This window comes from Eptatretus burgeri, chromosome 5, assembly GCF_056783735.1.
Source record: "Eptatretus burgeri isolate ZD-2024b chromosome 5, Ebu_testis_v1, whole genome shotgun sequence".
NCBI classification, from domain to species: domain Eukaryota; kingdom Metazoa; phylum Chordata; class Myxini; order Myxiniformes; family Myxinidae; genus Eptatretus; species Eptatretus burgeri.
This window is the reverse complement of record NC_140965.1, coordinates 124,181,479-124,201,508: the sequence shown is the minus strand read 5'-3', so window position 1 is coordinate 124,201,508 and position 20,030 is coordinate 124,181,479. Positions and strand designations below refer to the sequence as shown.

The 20,030-nt window shown below is 34.5% G+C and overlaps 1 long non-coding RNA gene across 3 annotated transcripts in view; it reads left to right on the top strand.

Annotated features, from left to right (window-relative positions):
* The window catches only part of LOC147027281 (uncharacterized), a 92,034-nt gene that overhangs the window by 61,658 nt on the left and 10,346 nt on the right, over positions 1–20,030 (top strand). The window lies entirely within an intron of this gene.

Sequence of the window (20,030 nt, the reverse complement as noted above, 5' to 3'; positions counted from 1 at the left end):
TTCACATTCATTATATTTTCCATTTATATACCAAGACTGAGATTTTTCTCCACTCTTTAGTTTGATTAATACTTGGTTTACCCATTTATATATTGCGAAAAAACGCGGCGGTAGCCCTTAAAAAAACCCTAACCCATCTTCCCATCGTTAAAACGCAATCTATTTTATACACTCTATCATACAATATCCATATGGAACACAATCTATTCCATTATCTAAAATAAATCTCTTATCATCAAAGGCTCCTAATGCCTTTTAATTTACTTCGTCACTATATATGTTATGTTTATAACTTCTTATTGTATTCATTTTCCTATATTCTTCTTTCTTATTCATCAAACAATTATAATAATTTCTAAAAGTTATTGATTTCTTTATTACATATTTCTTTATTCCCTTTAACCTCTTATCAATCTGATCACCATACTTAAAAGCATATGCCTTTGCTCTCAATCCAATAAACTCACTCATTACTTTTCCACCCAACTCATCCTTAAACTTACCAATAACCTTTTCATTCTTTTTGGAAAATAACTCACCTGCTTCTTGCTGAAATTACTTGTATCATATACTCCAATATTTTTCTTCATATCTTTATAAACATCATCAGTTTTTATATCTAGGATAAAACTATCAGTGTCCATATACAACAATGCAACATTTTCACCATACTCTTTCTTTAAGTCATTATACAAATAATCATACATCAATATCTTTGATAAATCAAGAACTGCTGTTCCAATATAAATTGGTTTATCCATTACAATACTTTCCTTTTTCATATGAATTGCAGAAAAGTTCTCTGAAAAAACCTCTTCTCTCTCAAAACTTGGTTTATTTATCAATCTCGAAGCTTCTTTCCAAGATGTTGCGAATCTAATGTTTTGTCTGTTTCTAACATTTTCCATAGTCTTTCCAAATACAGCATTATTCATTAATTTATAAAAGTCCCCTTCAAATTTTACTTTTGTATTTGCTCTCATATCTGTATTGAATTGAATATACTTTTTCACCCAAGGACTTTGTTTAAATTTTAAAACTGAATTTTAGCTACTCTCAATCCTTCTCTCAAAAACTGTTTTAAGCTTCTCTGATGCAAAACATATCCCTCTTTATCATAGAATGTTGTTAATAACTTTTCTGTTGATTTACCTTTAATATTAAAACTTTTATGATAATCACTTAACCATTCTTTCTTTGGGGTTTCTTTCTCACATGCAAAAGGAAGATCTTTATGCTTATTATGAAGATCACTCGGGTACCTCAAATCAACTTCAAAATAATAACCTTCTTCTTCGTCATTCAATTCCTCTTGAGAAGAAATAACAATATTCATCAAAGCCTTTTCATAATCCTTTTCTTACACCCACTCTAATTTACCAGAAGGCAGATATTGAGACATTGCCCATCCATACAAATTATTAGCATAAAAATACATCAAATAATTACTATCTTTTTCACTATCATAATTTGGAAGATATTTATTATTTGCTTTAGCATATCTTTTTGAACATACTTGTGATATTCCACCTCTCTTGGACTTCTCAATCATCAAAAGCATATCAACATCACTGATTAAATCTATATCTTGTTTTGTCATTTTCAACATTGCACTCCAAGCTAAACCAGGAGCTGTGAAATAGTGGGCAGGATCTAATCCATAACAATTTTTATTATGACAGAGTGATCTAAAAGCTTCAAACACATCAGCTAACAATAAAACATCTGTTTTTAGATATAAATCATGATATTCTCCAAGGTTCTTTATCTTAAATATTTTCCATATTTCTTGTGCGTGTTTATATTCCTTATTACTTATCTCTTCTTCATAAAGGTTATTATAGAAACTTTCTTTTGATGGAAGTTGTGTTTCTTTAAATCTCATGAATGAATCCATATAATCATAAGGATAAATTCCCTTACTTGTAAGAATTTTCTCTTTACTTTGAATTTCATTCCTTGTTTGAATTTCCTCTCTCGTAAGAATTCCTTCTTTAATCAGAATTTCATCTTTAATCAGAATTTCCTCTTTAGTTAGAATTTCATTCATTGTTCGAATTTTCTTCATAATTAGAATTTCATCTTCAGTTAGAATTTCTTCATTAATTTCCTCATTAATTAGAATTTCCTCTTTACTTTGAATTCTCTCTTTAATCTGAATTTCCTCTTTAGTGAGAATTTCCTCTTTTGGAAAGAATGAATTAAGATTTGGAAAAGAGTCCGTGGAGCTTAGATTTGATGCGAGGTAGGCTGGTGGTGTTCCCATAAACTTGTAAGAATCTAGAAACCTAATACGAGTTAAAGGTTTTGTGAATATCATTTTTGTAAATGAAATATACTTTTGACTTGTGTTTGTTATGGCAGAAATATTCCCTGGTGTTTTTGAAAGTTCATTTATAAATAGATGTGTATCATAGTTGGCGCTGTTGTGAAGAAAGACTGGAATAAAAGAAGGTAATTTATAATTAAGATTACAACAGGAATGAGCGGGACCTCTATATTTACCAGTAAGATGACAATGATCCCTAACTTTAGACTCCTTAATTTCCCCCTCACAAATATGACAGATATTGTTCTTTCTAAATTCTAATTTTTCTTCTTTGGTTAATTTCATCGGTTCATTTGTTTCTTTCATTAATTTAGTGAGTCTTATACAATCCTTTTCTAATCGTTTTACAAACTCTTGTGAAGCTTTTTTTCCACGATAATCTTCAAGTTTGTTATACTTTTCTCCAACAGATGATTTGATATAATAACAGAAACCACAAGGAATATGTTTTTGATATTTATTTGTATATGATTCTTTTGGATTAGGAGAAGCAGTATTAATCTTTTTAAGGATACACTCAAAATCAGCGTATATCACAAATGGGTGCATGATAGATTTATTATAATCTTCAAAAGAAATCTTTTCACCAGGTTTAGGCATTGTAATTACAGCTGATTTATGATTACTACAATATTTTGAATGTTGTTCTAATCGTTCTTTTGTATGAAATGAATCAAGACATCGCTTACAAGGATATATTTTGTTTGCTGTTCTGAATACCTGAGAAGAGATTAATCTTGATAAATTATTGATGTATGTGTAATGTGAATTCTTTCCAACACTAAAATATAAAAGATCAATGTGTGTTTCTTCATTTTTATAGTTGTTTGAAATTTTTAATATTTGAACTTTGTTTGTATCCGTTAATCCATATACATTAATAGAAAGATTATTCTTTTTCTCAAATTTAGGAATATCTGTTAGTGGCATTTGGAATTTAAAATCTTTAATGTCCAAGGTATTCTCATATTTCATATATTGTTTTACTCTTTCTGAATTACATTTTGGTGGATGAAAGTGAGCAAGAACAGACCAGAGAAAACATTTATTATCATTGTTCTTAATATTAACAACTGCCTTCTTTAGTTTTATTTCTTTTGGTAATTCAATATAAGAAGAAGCTTTAAGAGGGTTTGATTTTAGAATGTGTATATCTAAAAAGATGATTTTTTAAATATTGAATCCACTTCCTACCACTGTATTATCAACATCCTCCTCTTGTCTTGATAGTTCTTCATAAACCCCACTATTCAAAAAATCTTGAAATGATGTTATAAAATGAAGATCTGTTCTCATATAAGGAGTATGTTCTTCATCTTGTCTTTTCATATTCATTTTCACTCCCATATAAAAACTTTAAAGTTTTCATTTCTTTTAATGTCTTTTAATAAATTTTTCAACATCGGGTTTCACTATTTCAATTGATTCAGCTATTGTTGATGGACCGGGTTCTCCAAATTGAAAAATCCTTATTTTTATATGCCCTTTAAATGCCCCATCAGTGTTTTCAATATAATAGTCTCCCTTTACTTTAAACTCATTTTTCTTGTGTTTTTGTGATTGAAGATGTTTATTATAACTACTCTTCAAAACATCCTTTGAACAGATATCACAATGTTTTCTTTCCAACTCAAGAGGAGATATTTGATGAAATAGATTAAATGTGTGTTTGTTGGTTCGGAGGTGTTTTATATTTGGTGTATATATATAATGGTGTATATATATATATATATATGTATATATATATATATATATATATATATATATATATATATATATATATATATATATATATAATTGTGTATATATATATATATATATATATGTATATATATATATATATATATATATATATATATATATATATATATATATATATATATATAAGGTTCGGAGGTGTATATATATAATGTTTATATTTGTGATTACAAACATCGCAGTATGTTGTATTCACCATATTTAAATAATAAAACTTTGCTGAAACTAAAATTTTCTTGATGAAAATTTCGTTTAATTTATAGGTGAATCTGTGCTTAAAACCATTTTATCCTCCAACTTTTTCACTTAATAAATACAATGTTTCAAGACACAAAAGACAAGTTTCAATCAATCTCTTCATTTGTTAAAGATACTGAGAAATATGTCAAGGATGTAAAATTGAACAAAGATAAATATAACAACTATTGGATAAAAACTATTATGGTAAATAATGAGTTCTTCAATTTCCTTCAGTGGAAGGGCTTTTAGTATACCTGGTAGAACATCAATTAAAGTATCTCTAACAAAAGTTTCTCCTCTCCTTCTGGTAATATATTCAAAACTAGAAAAAGCAATGAAACAAGAAAAAGTATCAAAAAACAAAAACCTTATGGATGAAGCTTTAGAAAGAAAAGATAAGACCATCTGTAATATGCAAGGAGAAATTTGTATTTTTTTCAACAACCTTAAAGATGTAAATCCTGATGAAATAAAGGATGTTAATATATCAGGTGAAATGACATTTCGTTCAATAGTAGTTAACGATAATTTTAAAATTACCTTTAATATAAAAAATGTTGTCGTTGAATCTGATAATGAAAAAAAGTATATCGATATCGATGGTAATATTATTAAATATGAGTCAATATACAACTGAAAGTATTGATGAATTTCAGTTTAAGTAAAGTTTTACTTTATAAATATGCTAGACTTTCCTGATTCTCCATATGACAGGTTTGAGAATTGTCTTGCGTGTGAAAGACGGGGATTAAACACAGAGTCAAAAGCTTATAAACAATGTATATTCTGTGATTATCTTCTAATTAATGATAATAAAAAATATAAAAAGGAAAATAATTATTTTAGATTTACACCAAAAATGAATTACTTTACAAGATTGATTAGAGAAATGAATGTAAAGTATGAGGGTGATAACACACCTTTCCTTCCAAGGGAAGAAACTGAACGTATAAGAGAAATGTTCAAAGGATTGTTGTTATATATTATTCATGGATGTAATTTTCAGGGAAATATCAACACAAGATATTGTATAAATAAAATAATGGATTATCTTGAAATTAAACCTGAACTTAGGATAAAATATAGAGTTTCTAAAAAAGCCAATAATAAATTAAATAACCTGTTTTCCAAATATATAAATAAATGACTTTTTACCCATTTGGGAAAATAAGATAAAATTTAACAACCATAAAAATCTCCCAAATTCATTAAGATGTCTCATAGTTGGTTCAAGTTGATGTGGAAAAACCTGCTTACTTTTAAAAATGCTCCTCACTCCCAACTTTTTAGATTATGATAATTTAATAATTTTCACAAAGTCGAGTTTTCAACCAGAGTATCAACTACTCTCACAAGGTTTTAATGCTGGTCTTCAAAAAGAAGATATAATCGGTTTATTTAAACGTCAAAAAAACCTAAATGATTATAACATTGAAGATATAATTCAACTATTTTGTGATACACAGAGATGTAAAAAGAAATCAAATCCTATAACTTGTATTCTTGGTGATAATACGGATGATATACCGTCTCCCCAAGATTTGGATAAATCAAAAAAGAACCTCGTTATCTTTGATGATTGTGTTAATGAGAGAAACCAAACGGTAATGGACAGCTACTACACAAGAGGGAGACATTCTTCTTGTAATTGTATTTATCTTAGTCAATCGTACTTTCAACTTCCTCGTCGTTCCATCAGAAACAATGCTAATACTTTTATTTTATTCAAGTTAAATTCAATAGATATCAATAATTTTTGGAGAGATAATTGTTCTACATTATGTAGTAAAAAGAAATTTGAGGATTACATGAAACACACGACTGAAAAATATAAATATATTGTTGTGAAACAAGATGAGATATTAAGGGATATATTTTTTGTTTTATAAACAATTACATATATAAATGACAACTATTATTGTAAATCTTGTGGGTAAATCTGCTTCTGGAAAAAAATTTCATAAATCAAGGTTCTTGTGTAGTACAAATGAGAATATTGTAAATTTACTTGAAAAACACCCCGTGATACGCATTGTATCAACAACAACTAGAGCAATAAGACCTGGAGAAGTAAAAGGTGAAGATTATCACTATATTTCAGTGGAGGAACATATGCGATTGAGGAATGAAGGTCAAATGTTTGAGGAGGTTTCTCTTGGTACAACAAAATATTCACATTGTAAGAGTGAGTTAAGGAAACTAAAATCTGGTGGTGTTGGGATATTAGAAACTAATCCAGAAGGAACGAGACAAATTATTAAACATCTGAGGGGAGTGAAGATTTTATCATTCGGTTTTGATGTTGATGAAAAAACTCAACGCAAACGTATGAAAAGCAGAGATGCAAGTATTAGTGAAGAAGAAATTACAACTCGCATTAATGTTAATAAAGAATTTGATGAAATATTTAAAGAAAAGGATTTATTTGAACACATCTACTTGAATGATGAAGAAAAGGAAAATTTCCCTGTTGATCTTTACAATTCATTAAATTATATTTTACAATAAATAAATGGATGCAAAAGAAAGAGCAAGAAGATTTAAGGAACATCAAGAGTTGGTTTCAAAAGTTGGAAAACAACAGGAAGACATAAAGAAGAAACGCAGACAGAAACTAACGGGCGAAGAAGCATTTGAAAGAAAACAAGAGAAATTTTTTAAACCACTTTTAAAAACTTCCCAAGAAAAAATGAAAGATGTTTCCACAGTTCCCACAGTAGAATATACTCCTAAAAAACTTAAAATGTTAAAAAAATTTTGATCAAATGACGGAGGAAGAATTAGAGCATTTAGGAGAATTAAAGGTATATGATGATGAAGGTTTATTTCAACAACTGGAAGAGATTAATCGACCCCCTGATTATATTGTGAATGCTGTTCAAAACAATGAATATTCAGCGGATTGAAAAACCAAAGCAGGACTCATTCCAACAGAACAACCAGCAATATTTCATCTTTTTCAAGAAAAGGTATTGATATTTAATGATGAATTAAGGTTCTTGGGTTCTGCTCAACCCCCTGTTAAACTAACTCCGAGATTAATGTTTCTTCTCACAAAAGATGGAAGACAAGGTTCAACTGTGAGGGATGAATCAAAGTATATTGATAAACCATTGGATATGGAAAATAATGATGATAGAGTATATATTGATCTGCTGAACACTCTAAATTATAAGGTTATTCTTTCTGGTAAAAGTAGGAAGAATGACAAGGAGAAACACATTATTCAGGCTTTAAGTATCCTTGGTTCAGGTGTTAGTTTTCTTCCAAATGACCCATCGCAATTAGTTAATAGACTGTTATTGTTGTTAGGCAGTAAGACGGCTGAAAATAACAATTGTTTTAATGAAGCATCAGCCATTTTAGACCAATTGATGAACATGAAAATAATTAATAAATATCAATATAAAGACATTTTATCTCATATTAAATAAGATGAGAAGCACAATCCTTAGTTTCAATTTCACAACAAGCGACCACACATCTTGATTCCCATACCCACTACAACTTGACACAACAAAAGAATATGAGGCATCTTTATTGTCCATGGAAACTTATAATACCTTATTTAATATAAGCGAGAAAAATGACAAGTTTAGTTATAATCCGGGAAGTGGATACAAAACGATAACAGTCTCACCCGGAGCATATGAGATTTCTCAAATATCTTCCGAAATTGCTCGTCTTATGAAAGAACAGGGTGATGAACCAAAAAATATTGTTATAGACATTCAAAAACATACTTCAAAATCAACGATTAAGGTTAAAAATAACTACAAGGTTGATTTCACAATTGATAATTCATTTAGAGAGTTATTGGGTTTCTCCTCAAAAAGATTGAAACTAATGGGACGTTTTACAGTGATAATGTCATTCAAATATCCTCAGGAATAAATTCGGTGTTAATTCACTGTGATTTGATTGATGGTGCTTATAATTATGGAAAAAAAAACAAATACAATATTTTCATTCAGCGCATACTCAACCCCAATTGGTTATAAATTCAATATGGAACCTAAAAATTTGGTTTATCTCCCTGTGTCAGGAAAAACCATACACAGAGTAAATTTTAGGATAACCGACCAAGATAATCGTGTGATTTCTTTTAATGGAGAAGTTATATCCATCAGAATTCACCTACGTGAAGTTTTCCAATAAATAAATACGATGGTTATTGTGAGGAAACACGAGTTGGGAAAAATATAAAATAATTACAGGGGATGGGATGTTCCTTTCCCCATACTACAAGGGTGAAGGTATGTATCTTGGTAGAGGATACTATAAACCTAAGAGACAAAGGGGTGTTGGACATCAATTTAGAGGAGATGGGATAATTGATACTCTAATGGGTATTGGTTCAACTATTCTTAAACATAAAGATCTAATTGGTTCAACTGCTTCTGCTGTGGGAAATGTAGCAGGTGCTGTAAAGAGCATAAAAGATGCCCAGAAGGAATCTCATAAATTACAAGCAGTAAAAGAAATTAAGAAAGGCAAAACTCAGTTGTCCCCCCAAGAACGACAGAAAATAATTCAAATACTTGGATCAGGGTTTCAAAAGTTTTAACACCTTTTTTCCTAAATAAATACAAGTTTGGAAGCAATTGATAGTATCTATGATTTGGATGATACTATTATTATCTCAAACTCCACTAAAAAAGATTACTTCAAGGTAAATGCAACAACTGGAACAGACTGGAATACGAATGGTACAAAAAGTTTTGAAATAAATAATCAACAAACCTATTTGAATCTCTCCGAAAGTTTCTTGTTGTGTAAATTTAAATTCACTAAAGCTGGGAATAACACAAACGCTACACTTGTAAATGATTTCTTCTGGAAAATGTTTGATAGTGTGCATTTGTATATTGGAACACAAGAAGTTGAAGCGGTTGATTATGTCTCTGCTGTATCTGAAATGATGAAATTTACACTCTATACATTCAGTGATAGAATGGGAAAGGGGTCTGTCGAAGGTTTTATTCCTGATATGTCAACGGGAACAAACACAGACCCTGGATATACTCAAAGGAAAGGAATGTATAATGATGATACAAAAGCAGAAAATAGTTTTACTGTGGCAGTTCCTCTTAAAGGTATATTTGGATTTTGTGATCATGATAAAGTTCTGTATGGTCTTAAAATTAGATTTCAACTACAAAGGAATGATAATGAAAATCGATTGCTTTTTGGTGTTGGTAATGCTTTTAGTGATCAGAATAAATTTGTAATTGAGGAGATGAGTTGGTATATCAGTGAATATACTCCTAATCTTAAAACAGAAGAGATGTTGAATCGAAGACTTTACTCAAAGAAACCACTCAGTGTATCATACCTCAAAAGAAGATGTCAACACGTTAAACTCAACCAAACTACTTACACGTGGAATTTGGGTGTTCTGGAAGGAAAGCCACGATATCTGTGGATGATTTTTAAAAAGCCAGATGGTGATACTGCGACTGATAAGAATAATGCATTGAGTGATAATGCTAAGGTGAAACAACTTCGCGTTTCTCTCGATGGAACATTTTATCCACGAGATAGATTGGAAATTAATTGGGAAAAAAATGATTTTGCTGAAGCATACAAGTCTTACCAAAAGGTGTGTGAAAGTAATGGAAATAAAGAACCTATTTTGGATATGACAGCATTTAAAAGTTTGTATACAATCTATGCGTTTGACCTGAGCGCTCAAAAGGAAACTATAAAGTCTAATCGAGTGGATACTTCCCGAAACATTGAAAGAGGAGAGAGTGAAGAAGTTGACACATATTGTTTGCTTTTGGAAGAAACAGAATTGCAGATTAATACAGATAATGGTGTGATGATTAGTCTCACATAATTTTTTGTTAAATAAATGAGTGTCAAAGTACCAACTGGGGTATATGTTAATTAAATCAATCTTCATAAACTATCATCTTGTGTTCAAAATCAAAAGCCTTGTACGATTAACGTTTATACAATTCAGAGAAAAGGAGCAGTAAGAATTGATGTTTTGCTCACAAGAGAACAGGTTAAAAATCTTGAATGACACTGGCTCACTTAAAATTAAAATGACAAAACCAATGCAGAGATGCCAACTTTTGGAAATCAGAATTAGGGAGGATTTTCAACCGACACCAAATAATGTGCGCGAAGCGCACATCTCGAGCGCGGAGCGCTCGACCCTTGCGGCGGGGTCCAGGGCCCGCCTTAGGGCCCTGGAAGCTCTGGGGTTCTAGACGCTCTCTAGTGCCCTCTGAGCCCTATTTTGGAGCATTTAACATGTTAAGAATTCCCACTTTTTGAACAAAAAAAGGGGAAAATTGTGCACTTTTTAATGTTACATGTATGTTAATATTAGTAAGTTAGGGGACAATCAAAGATTAACAAAAAGCACAAAAGAAGCAATATTTTTCTTACCTTACTGGCTGGTACTACTGCTGCTTGCTTTTTCCATGGCAGCTTTGCTGAGTGACAGCTGTGTGGCTCTTTTAGCCCTTCTGATTATGTCTTTGCTGTATTCTCTCTGGTAGCAAGGGGTGTTATGAGCTAGTTTTTCAATTAAGAGAGCTTCCAGGGTTTTGACACTCAAATTGGGACGAAATTCAGTATGATTCTTCCGTACAAGACTGAGTGCCCGCTCACATGATGCGTTCGAATGAGGAATGACCAAGATTCCCTTCATCACTTTGCTCAAATTAGGATACTTCTTGGCACCAGTGCAGGGATCTGTGAGCTGTGAAATCCGATGCCACTGCTCATCCACTCTCACTGTCTCAGTAGCAATTGTAGCTATGGAGGCGTCTGCCTGGTAGTGAGCGAATTCACTCTCAAGACTGTCTATGTCACTATCACCGCCACTGAACAGACAGGGAATTTCTTGATGAAAAACTCCACACAGTCAAACCCCACTTCTTGGTGTAGCTTAACATCCAGCACCTGAGCATGCTTGGCTAATTCATCATCTAGCGGCCAGGTTTTGAAGATATAATTGCAGGCTTTCACATAATATGAGCGAACTGCACTGAAGAAACCTTGGATGTCTGACTCACTCAGAGTGAAGGTGGATTTCTTGAGACTCCTTTGTTCCCTTATATACAGTTTGGCATCGTTCCCAATCATGAGGTCCTCATCATTCTTCTGATGATTTCTGTCAGAGAAGGGTACATTTACCAGAGCAACCGATGACACCGATGGTTTCAAAAACCATACGAAGATATCTTTCAGAAGACCATTCAATTCTCCGTGCAGGAGATGAATACAGGGTTCGTCTCTTTGGAGCAGAAGATTCCCCTTCTCAAAAAGCTTGTTAGCATATCGAAGGAAGAAACAATAGAGTTTTGTTTGTGGAGACAAGAACATCCTGTTGACACGTTTTTCTCTAGATTCCTGCACAGTGTTTGAGGAAGATGCGCTTTTAGTTGTAGAACTCGTAGTACACTTAGCCGCAGGGCGATCACACTTGCGTTTACTGCCAGCAGAAGAGGTCAGACTCGTAGTACCAGATCCAATTTTACGTTTGAGGAGAGAGCTTGAGGTAGGTGCAGCCAAGGAAGAAGACCTCTGATTCGAAGGTTTTGCTGAGCTTCTATCAAGTGATTTGGCAAAAGCAGAACTTAACTTGGGTCCTTCTTTGCCTGTAGATGGGACTATCACAGTCTTTCTCGAATCTGAAGGGATCTGCTTTGTAGATGAACGTGATGAAGGGCCGGTGATGCTACCTGCTCTCAGCATTGGTTTTGGTGCTGTCCCTGCTGTCTTCTTCGCAGCAGATACTGCAGTGGTAGTGGTGAATGCTGCTCCACTAGTGCTTGATCCTGCAGTGCCAGTACTGGCAGTAGATACAGTGCCGTCCTTCTTGCTCGTTGTTAGAGTCTTGGCTACAGTTGGTTGCATTTTTCTTCGTACTTCTTCTTTGAAGAAGAGGCGAAGTGGCTCCCACTGTTCAATCAGCCTGTCTAGGCACTGACCAAGGGACAGCCACCTTGTTGCGACATGCTTCAGAATCTTGTGTGTCGGGGCATCACAGAGTTCTTGCAGTGCTTTCACTCCTTTGACGCGTTTACTACTTTTGTCCAAGTAGTAGTAAATATCGATGAGAAAGTCATCTAATTCAATGGGTAAGGCCTGAGCCGCCTTCTTGGCCGTATTGTGCATCATATGGCAAGGGCATCCCATGATGTAGCACTCTGGATTTTGTTTGTGGATATAAGCAGCGACTCCTTTGTGCTTGCCCACCATGACAGAGGCATTATCAGCACAAAAGGAAACACAATTTCCCCACGGAATTTTCCTGTCACTGAACTCATGATCAAGCAGTTTGAAAATGTTTTCTCCAGTGGAATCTTGTTTGCACGCAGGCAAACTTAGCAAACCTTGCTTCACAATCCCAGCACTGTTGTCATAGTACGAAATCAGGACAGGATATAGCTGGGCCTCACCGTCATTGCTACCGTCTGTAGCTAGGCTAAATGGAGCTAGTCTAGCAATATCGGCAATAGATGAAGCAGTAACATTTGACAACTCACCAATTACACTGGTCAACAACAAATTTGTTGTCTGCATTTTTTAAGCTGATTTAGGACGAATCTGATGCGCTGAATCCAAAACTCACATTAGTTTTGTTCAATCAGGTCAAGTTTTTGAGATATGGCCACATGTCGTTTTTTACATTTTTGTTCACATGTACGCATGTGTGGAGCATTTTAGAAGAAGTTGGTGGGGGTAAAATATCATGTCAAATAATTGTTTTAATTGGAAATAATTATTTTAATGACAAGAAGTATTCAGGTACGATAGTTCTAGGTGATTATGTCGAAAAGGGATCAGTTTGAAGTCATAAAACCTCAAAATCTTCCAAAAATTGGTGAGGCAAAGCATAAAGTTCGTGGATCAAAACTAAAGTTAATGGGGCAGATTTTGTAATAATGTGATACAAAAAAGTTGTATTTCTTGAAATAACGAACTCTGAAGAATGTACAATACCTACATGCGCCAATTTATGACATGCGCTTCTGCTCAAGCTTGGAGTGCCACAGTACGAACCCAAAGATTGGAGACTGTTCATTGACAGCAGCAAGCGATCACTGAAATGTGTTCTGCTACACAACGGCAACCAGTTTGCCTCTGTACCCATCGCTCACTCGACTACACTGAAGGAGAAGTATGAAGCGGTGAAGTACGTGCTGGAGAAAATTGGTTATGATCAGCATAAGTGGTTTATTTGTGTTGACCTGAAGATGGTGAACTTTTTGTTGGGACAACAGTCTGGCTTCACCAAGTACCCATGTTTTCTGTGCATGTGGGATAGTAGGGACCGTGCTCAGCATTACACGAAGAAGGACTGGCCTGTGCGGGAGGAATTGGTGCCATGCAAAGAAAGGAACGTCATCAACGACCCTCTGGTGGACAGAGACAGAATACTCTTCCCACCGCTGCACATCAAGCTCGGCTTAATCAAGCAGTTCACCAAGGCTCTGGACAAAGATGGTGACTGCTTCACTTACTTGTGCCAGGCTTTTCCAGGATTGACCATGGAGAAGTTGAAAGTTGGCATCTTTGATGGTTCTCAGATCCGTCAGCTCATCAGAGATCCAGAGTTCAAAAACTCAATGAACGAAGTGGAACTGGAAGCGTGGAAGACATTTGTTTTGGTAGTGAAGAACTTTCTTGGCAACAATAAGGCCAGAAACTACGCAGAACTTGTCAACAACATGCTGACTGCTTTCAGAAACCTGGGCTGCAACATGAGCATCAAGATGCACTACCTATTTTCACATATGAACCGGTTTCCTGAGAACCTGGGTTCAATGAGTGACGAGCAGGGGGAGAGATTCCATCAGGACATGAAGGAGATGGAGACCAGGTATCAGGGTCGCTGGGACGCAGTCATGATGGCTGACTACTGTTGGAATCTGAAGAGAGACCTCCCTGCCGCTGAACATTCCAGGAGTTCGAAGAAACGGAAGTTCAAGCCCTGAAGTTTGAACAGTGGTGACGCAACATGCAATTTACTTGTACTTACCTTTATCAATGCCCACCATTCAGATGACAGTAATCGATGTTTCTATCATGTAATCAATAAATGTTGTTGGCAAAACATTTTTTTTCTTAAAAACATGTTTAGGATGATATGTGTTGACAAAAATCAGCTGATAATGCCACAAAAATGTAATTGATTTTGTCACAAGATCTGATTTTTTCAAATCAACTTAGCACAAAAACCTGACCTGATGGAGAGAAACGGATGCCATTTCCTGATTCAGCAGTGCCAGAATACCCTAATTCACTTGTAGAAATCTAGACAACATTCAGAAAGTAAAAAATTGTTGACCAGTGTTCTTTTTTCTTCTTTGTTCTTGTTCTTTTTTTTTTCTTTTTTTTTTCTTTTTTTTTTCTTGCTTTTTGTTCTTGTTTTTTTTTTTTTTTTTTTTTTTTTTTTTTTGTTCTTGCACATCTTGCACATCTTGCAAGTTTTTGTTCTTGCACATCCATACTTTGAAGCAACTTTTGAATCTGGAAACATCTTTTGAAATAGAGGTCCAGCATGATCTGAGACTGATATGGGCAAGTTATGTTCCACAATAAATCCACTAAAGAGAAGTTCCGCTCGGGTAACATCCTCTTCCTCGCTTGTCCCTTGTTTGGTGAAATAATTCAGAAGTGTACCGGTACTCGTGCTCGAAGATCTCTCCTTTGCAATGTCTGTGTGCCGTTTGCTTCCAACGTGCTTCCGAATATCATCGCGACCTCCGTGCTCAACTGAAATATCAACGCTGCATACTGTACAATACGCATGATGAATTCCTCTTTCAGACTTTCGAATACACGGGTATTGGAGACTGTATTCGGTCTTGCACTTCTGAGACCATTTCTTGGTCTTCGTAAGCTTCTTTTCTGCCATTTCGTAATCAACATCGAGGGCTTGAAGCATCGGTAACTTCGAAGTCGATGTTCCACAGCTGCAGCGCGACTCGTAGAACTCTAGCGGCTGTTAAATTAAACACCGCACGGTGGTCGCGACCGCCGGGCTGGTACGGGGCCCAGCTGCATGCAGTGAGCGTATCGCATGCATATACACTGTGCATACATACCGCATGCACTGTATTGCACACATACCGCATGCACTAAATCTCAGTGCATGATCGCATAAGCGAGATCCAGACCCAATGTTTCGCTGCTCCTCATTTGAATTTGCAATTTTTTACGTACAATTTGGTAGCAGCGAACGTTATGGAGTTACCACATGCTATACGTAGCAGACGATGCTTTTCATTCAATTCTCATACTAGTACATTCTGATTAGTGAACAGTGCAAAAATATCAAAATTTCGGGAGGATAAGGATAGTGATCGTAAGGGCGGGAGTTTGGGTGAATTTTCGGAAGCCTCCCGATGAAATCGGGAGGGTTGGCATTGCTGCCAATGTTGAAAAAATATTTAATAAGAGAGACGAGTGGAGGATTTCTCCCATTTCTAATTCCTTTATTTGCTGGTTTAAGTGCGGTTGGAGCATTGACGGGTGGTATTTCAACAGCGGTGAAAACTGCCAACGAAAGGAAGGCTCAACTCCAGGCTCAAAAAGAATTGGAAAGACATAACAAAGAGTTGGAGAAACAAATTAGTGGAAGTGGTGTAATTGTAGATTTTGCTGAAAAACTTGAAGGTCTGCCTGATAAAGCGAGATTGTTAGTTGGAGATATGCTTTCTTCTATAGCACAAGCAGGTGTAAAATTAACGAAAAGAGGTAATGGATTATATCTTTCTAATAAATAAATGAGCATTGATGAGTGGTTGAAAGAATTTGGAAAGAATACAACATCAAATTTACAACTTGTCAAATATTGTAAGAAATTAAAAATTCATAATGTGGTTATTTGTATGAGAGATGAATTAACAAATGTGCCGAAACATACAAAGAATATTATTATGAACTTAGAAGATAATAATGGGAACGGTTCTCATTGGGTTTGTATTTTTAATAGTCAAGACAAATATTATTTTGATAGTTTTGGTCTTCCACCACCTGTTGAAGTCATAAAATTCTTACAGAATGGTGTTTATCAAACATTTCAAGTCCAAGAATTAAATTCCAAGTGTTGTGGTCAATTATGTCTATATGTGTTATTTCAACTCAACAAAAATAAAAAAATTTATGATATTATTTTTAATCTAATATAAATGACTTATGTTGGTAAAGATGGTTCTATCTTTGGTGTATCTCAAGAACTGGATATTGATTTATCAAATTATTACACAAAGGCACAGGCTGAACGACATAAATATAATATTACCAAAAATATTAACATGAAAAATGTTTATAAATTAAAAAATTATCCAAGCCCGACTGACGCGAATGACTTGGTGAGATTAAGCGATTTATCACAATATATATCCTTAAATAAAACGGCCGTGTATTCCAAAGATACAGAAGTGTTGATATTATCTCCAGGTCATACAGAATTCACAGTTCGAATTAAAATAATTTTTTATAAAGAAGGGCGTATCGTTTGTATGAGAATAGAACAATGGGGGTATGATATGAATGATTTAGGGTATAATTGGTCATTTAAAATTAACCTCGAAGACCTGGAACAATTAAATCAGTCTCGTAAGGAAGAATATTATCCACTTGGTATCGAGAATGAGTTTTGTGGGGCCACGATTAGTAAACAACAAATAAAAGAATTTAATAAGGGTAAATATAATAATGGTTTTGCCCTTGTTTATCTCATGAAAACAGAAAAAACAGGATTATATATAATAAGTAAGGAAATACAAAATGATTTAACTATGGGAAGATGGGGAGGTGTTTCGTGCCATAATATTATTCTAACATATATTTCTAATACATAAATGACAACAAGAAGGCTTCAAGAAAATTATCATTTCTGTGTCCAAGCATACCTTCAAGAAAAGGGTATTCGGTATTTTAATAAATATGTTCTACAACATAAGAATGAGGTATTTTCAATAAAAGATTGGTATTATGCTGATGTTGATAAACCGACAACTTTAGATTTAATTAGAATGTTAAATAATGAAAAAATTATAAAGTTAAGAAAAGGTAAGGCTCTTTTAGAAATTCAAAAGAAATTTTATTGGTTTCCTGTTGTAAAAAAAATTATTTTGGATACAGGAATAACAAGAAATCCTGATGAATATATGTATGATATCCTATGGGGTGTAAGCGATTCAAGGATAATAAGGGATGAGGAAGGAGTTGAAGAAGAGAGGGAAGAGGAGGAAAAGGAGAAGAGGGAGAAGAAAGAGAAGGAGGAGAGGGAGAAGAAAGAGAAGGAGGAAAAGGAGAAGAGAGAGAAGAGAGAGGGAGGAAAGAGAGAAGAGAGAGAGGGATGAAAGGGAGAAGAGAGAGAGGGAGGAAAGAGAGGAAAGAGCGAGACAAAATAAATATCAAAATATGGAAACCAGTGAAATTAAAAAAAGATTGGTGGTATTACAGAAAATAACTCAACCCACCAAGGAGGAAAACAAAGAATTGACAAGTCTATTTGCAATATTTTCTTCAAGACTATTGACATCGCCAAGCTATTCATTTTAATTCAAGTTTTTCATTTTTATTTTTTTTTCTTAAATAAATGGAGGAGAGAGTGAAGGCATTTCTACGGATTCTTTATGTTTTAAAAATTAAGATTCAAATGTGCATGTTGGAAACTAAAAAGGTTTTTGCACTCTGCAGGAATTTTTCACATAAATAAATGAGTTATTGTCTCAAATGTAAAAAGAAAACTAATACTAAAAATATTTCATATATTAAAAGTAAAAATAACAGGGTTCTACAAAAAGGTATATGTTCGGTGTGTGGTTCAAAAAAAAATCAATTTATCTCCAAACACAAACGAGGAGGAGATATACAAAAGTTTTTATCAGGAAGTAAATTTACAACTACTGGAATACCAGGGGAATTACATCTTCCAGGGTATTCTTTCTTTGGTCCAGGCACAAACTTGGATAAAAGATTAGATGAGGCAGACAATCCTAAATTCTGGAATAAGCCTATCAATAGAGTTGATGAAGTGTGCATGAGACACGATATTGATTATGGGAATACCACAACGTTGGAAGAAAAGCATGAAGCCGATAGAGAAATGTTGTATAATTTGTCTCTGATACAAAATCCAACCTTAAGAGAAAAAGTTGATCGTTTCATTGCGAAGAAGATGATCAGTGCTAAATTGAAACTTGGACTTGGAAATTCAAAAAATTATAGGCTCTAATGATGTCATTAAGACTGAAGAGCAATTAGCTGATGAATTACATAAACCAATATTCACAAAGTTTCAGAGAAGGAAAGTTTATTCCAAGGAAGTTGATTATATCTGGTCTGCTGATTTGATTGAACTCAATAATGATAAGGGGTACAAGTATGCTTTAACCGTTATTGATTTGAGGAGTAGATGCGTATGGGTTGTCCCATTAAAAAACAAAACAGGTAATACTCTTATGTTAGCCTTCCAACAGATATTTAATAAAAGTAAGAGAAAACCTAAAAAATTGTGGACTGATGAGGGTAGAGAGTTTTATAACAAGACATTTATGAATTTTCTAAAAAAATAACAGTATTACATTATACAGTACCTTTAATGAAGGGAAGGCAGTTGTTGTTGAACGTTTTAATCGTACCTTAAAAGAGAGACTATATAAAAAATTCACACAACTCGGTTCACAACAATGGTCATCTTTTATTCAGGATATTGTGGATAAGTATAATGACACGATTCACACGTCAACAAATATGAAACTATCAGAAACATTTACAAAATTAAAATATGAAAAAGAGATTAATGTCAGAAAACCTAAGTTCAAAGTTGGTGATATCGTAAGAATATATAGGTGGAAATCTCATTTTGAAAAGGGTTATATTAAAAGATGGACCAACGAGCTTTTTAAAATTGTTGATGTAATAGATACGGTTCCTTGGACTTATAAGATATATGATTTGGAAGGGGAAGAGATTTTAGGTTCATTTTATTCACAGGAATTATAAAAGACAAAGATAAATTGAAATTTTTTGACTCCGCCCCTTTTTGACTCCACCCACACAAACCCCACATAAACCCTGCCCACATAAACCCCTCACAAGCTCCAATAAATTGAAATTTTTTGACTCCACCCACACAAACCCCACACACACATAAACCCCACCCACACAAGCTCCACACAAACCCCACACAAGCTCCACACACACAAACCCCACACAAGCTCCACCCATATTCATCATATTCACATAATTAGTGATTAGTTAATTAGTTCCCCACACACAACATGTTTATTTAATTAAAAAAATTATCCACCCATCCACACAAGCTCCACTCATCCACCCATCCACCCATCTCTCCACCCATCCATTTATCCACACAAACCTCATCCACATAAGCTCCACCGAAGCTCCGCCCACATAAACCCTGCCCACATAAACCCTGCCCACACAAGCTCCACCCACATAAACCCCTCCCACATCCCACCCACACAAGCCCCACCCACACACACCCCTCCCACCGAAGCTCCGCCCACACAAGCTCCGCCCACACAAGCCCCGCCCACACAAGCCCCGCCCACACAAGCCCCGCCCACACAAGCCACGCCCACACAAGCCACGCCCACACAAGCCACGCCCACACAAGCCACGCCCACACAAGCCACGCCCACACAAGCCACGCCCGCATAAGCCCCACCCCCTCATCCCCCCTGTGCGCCCCCAC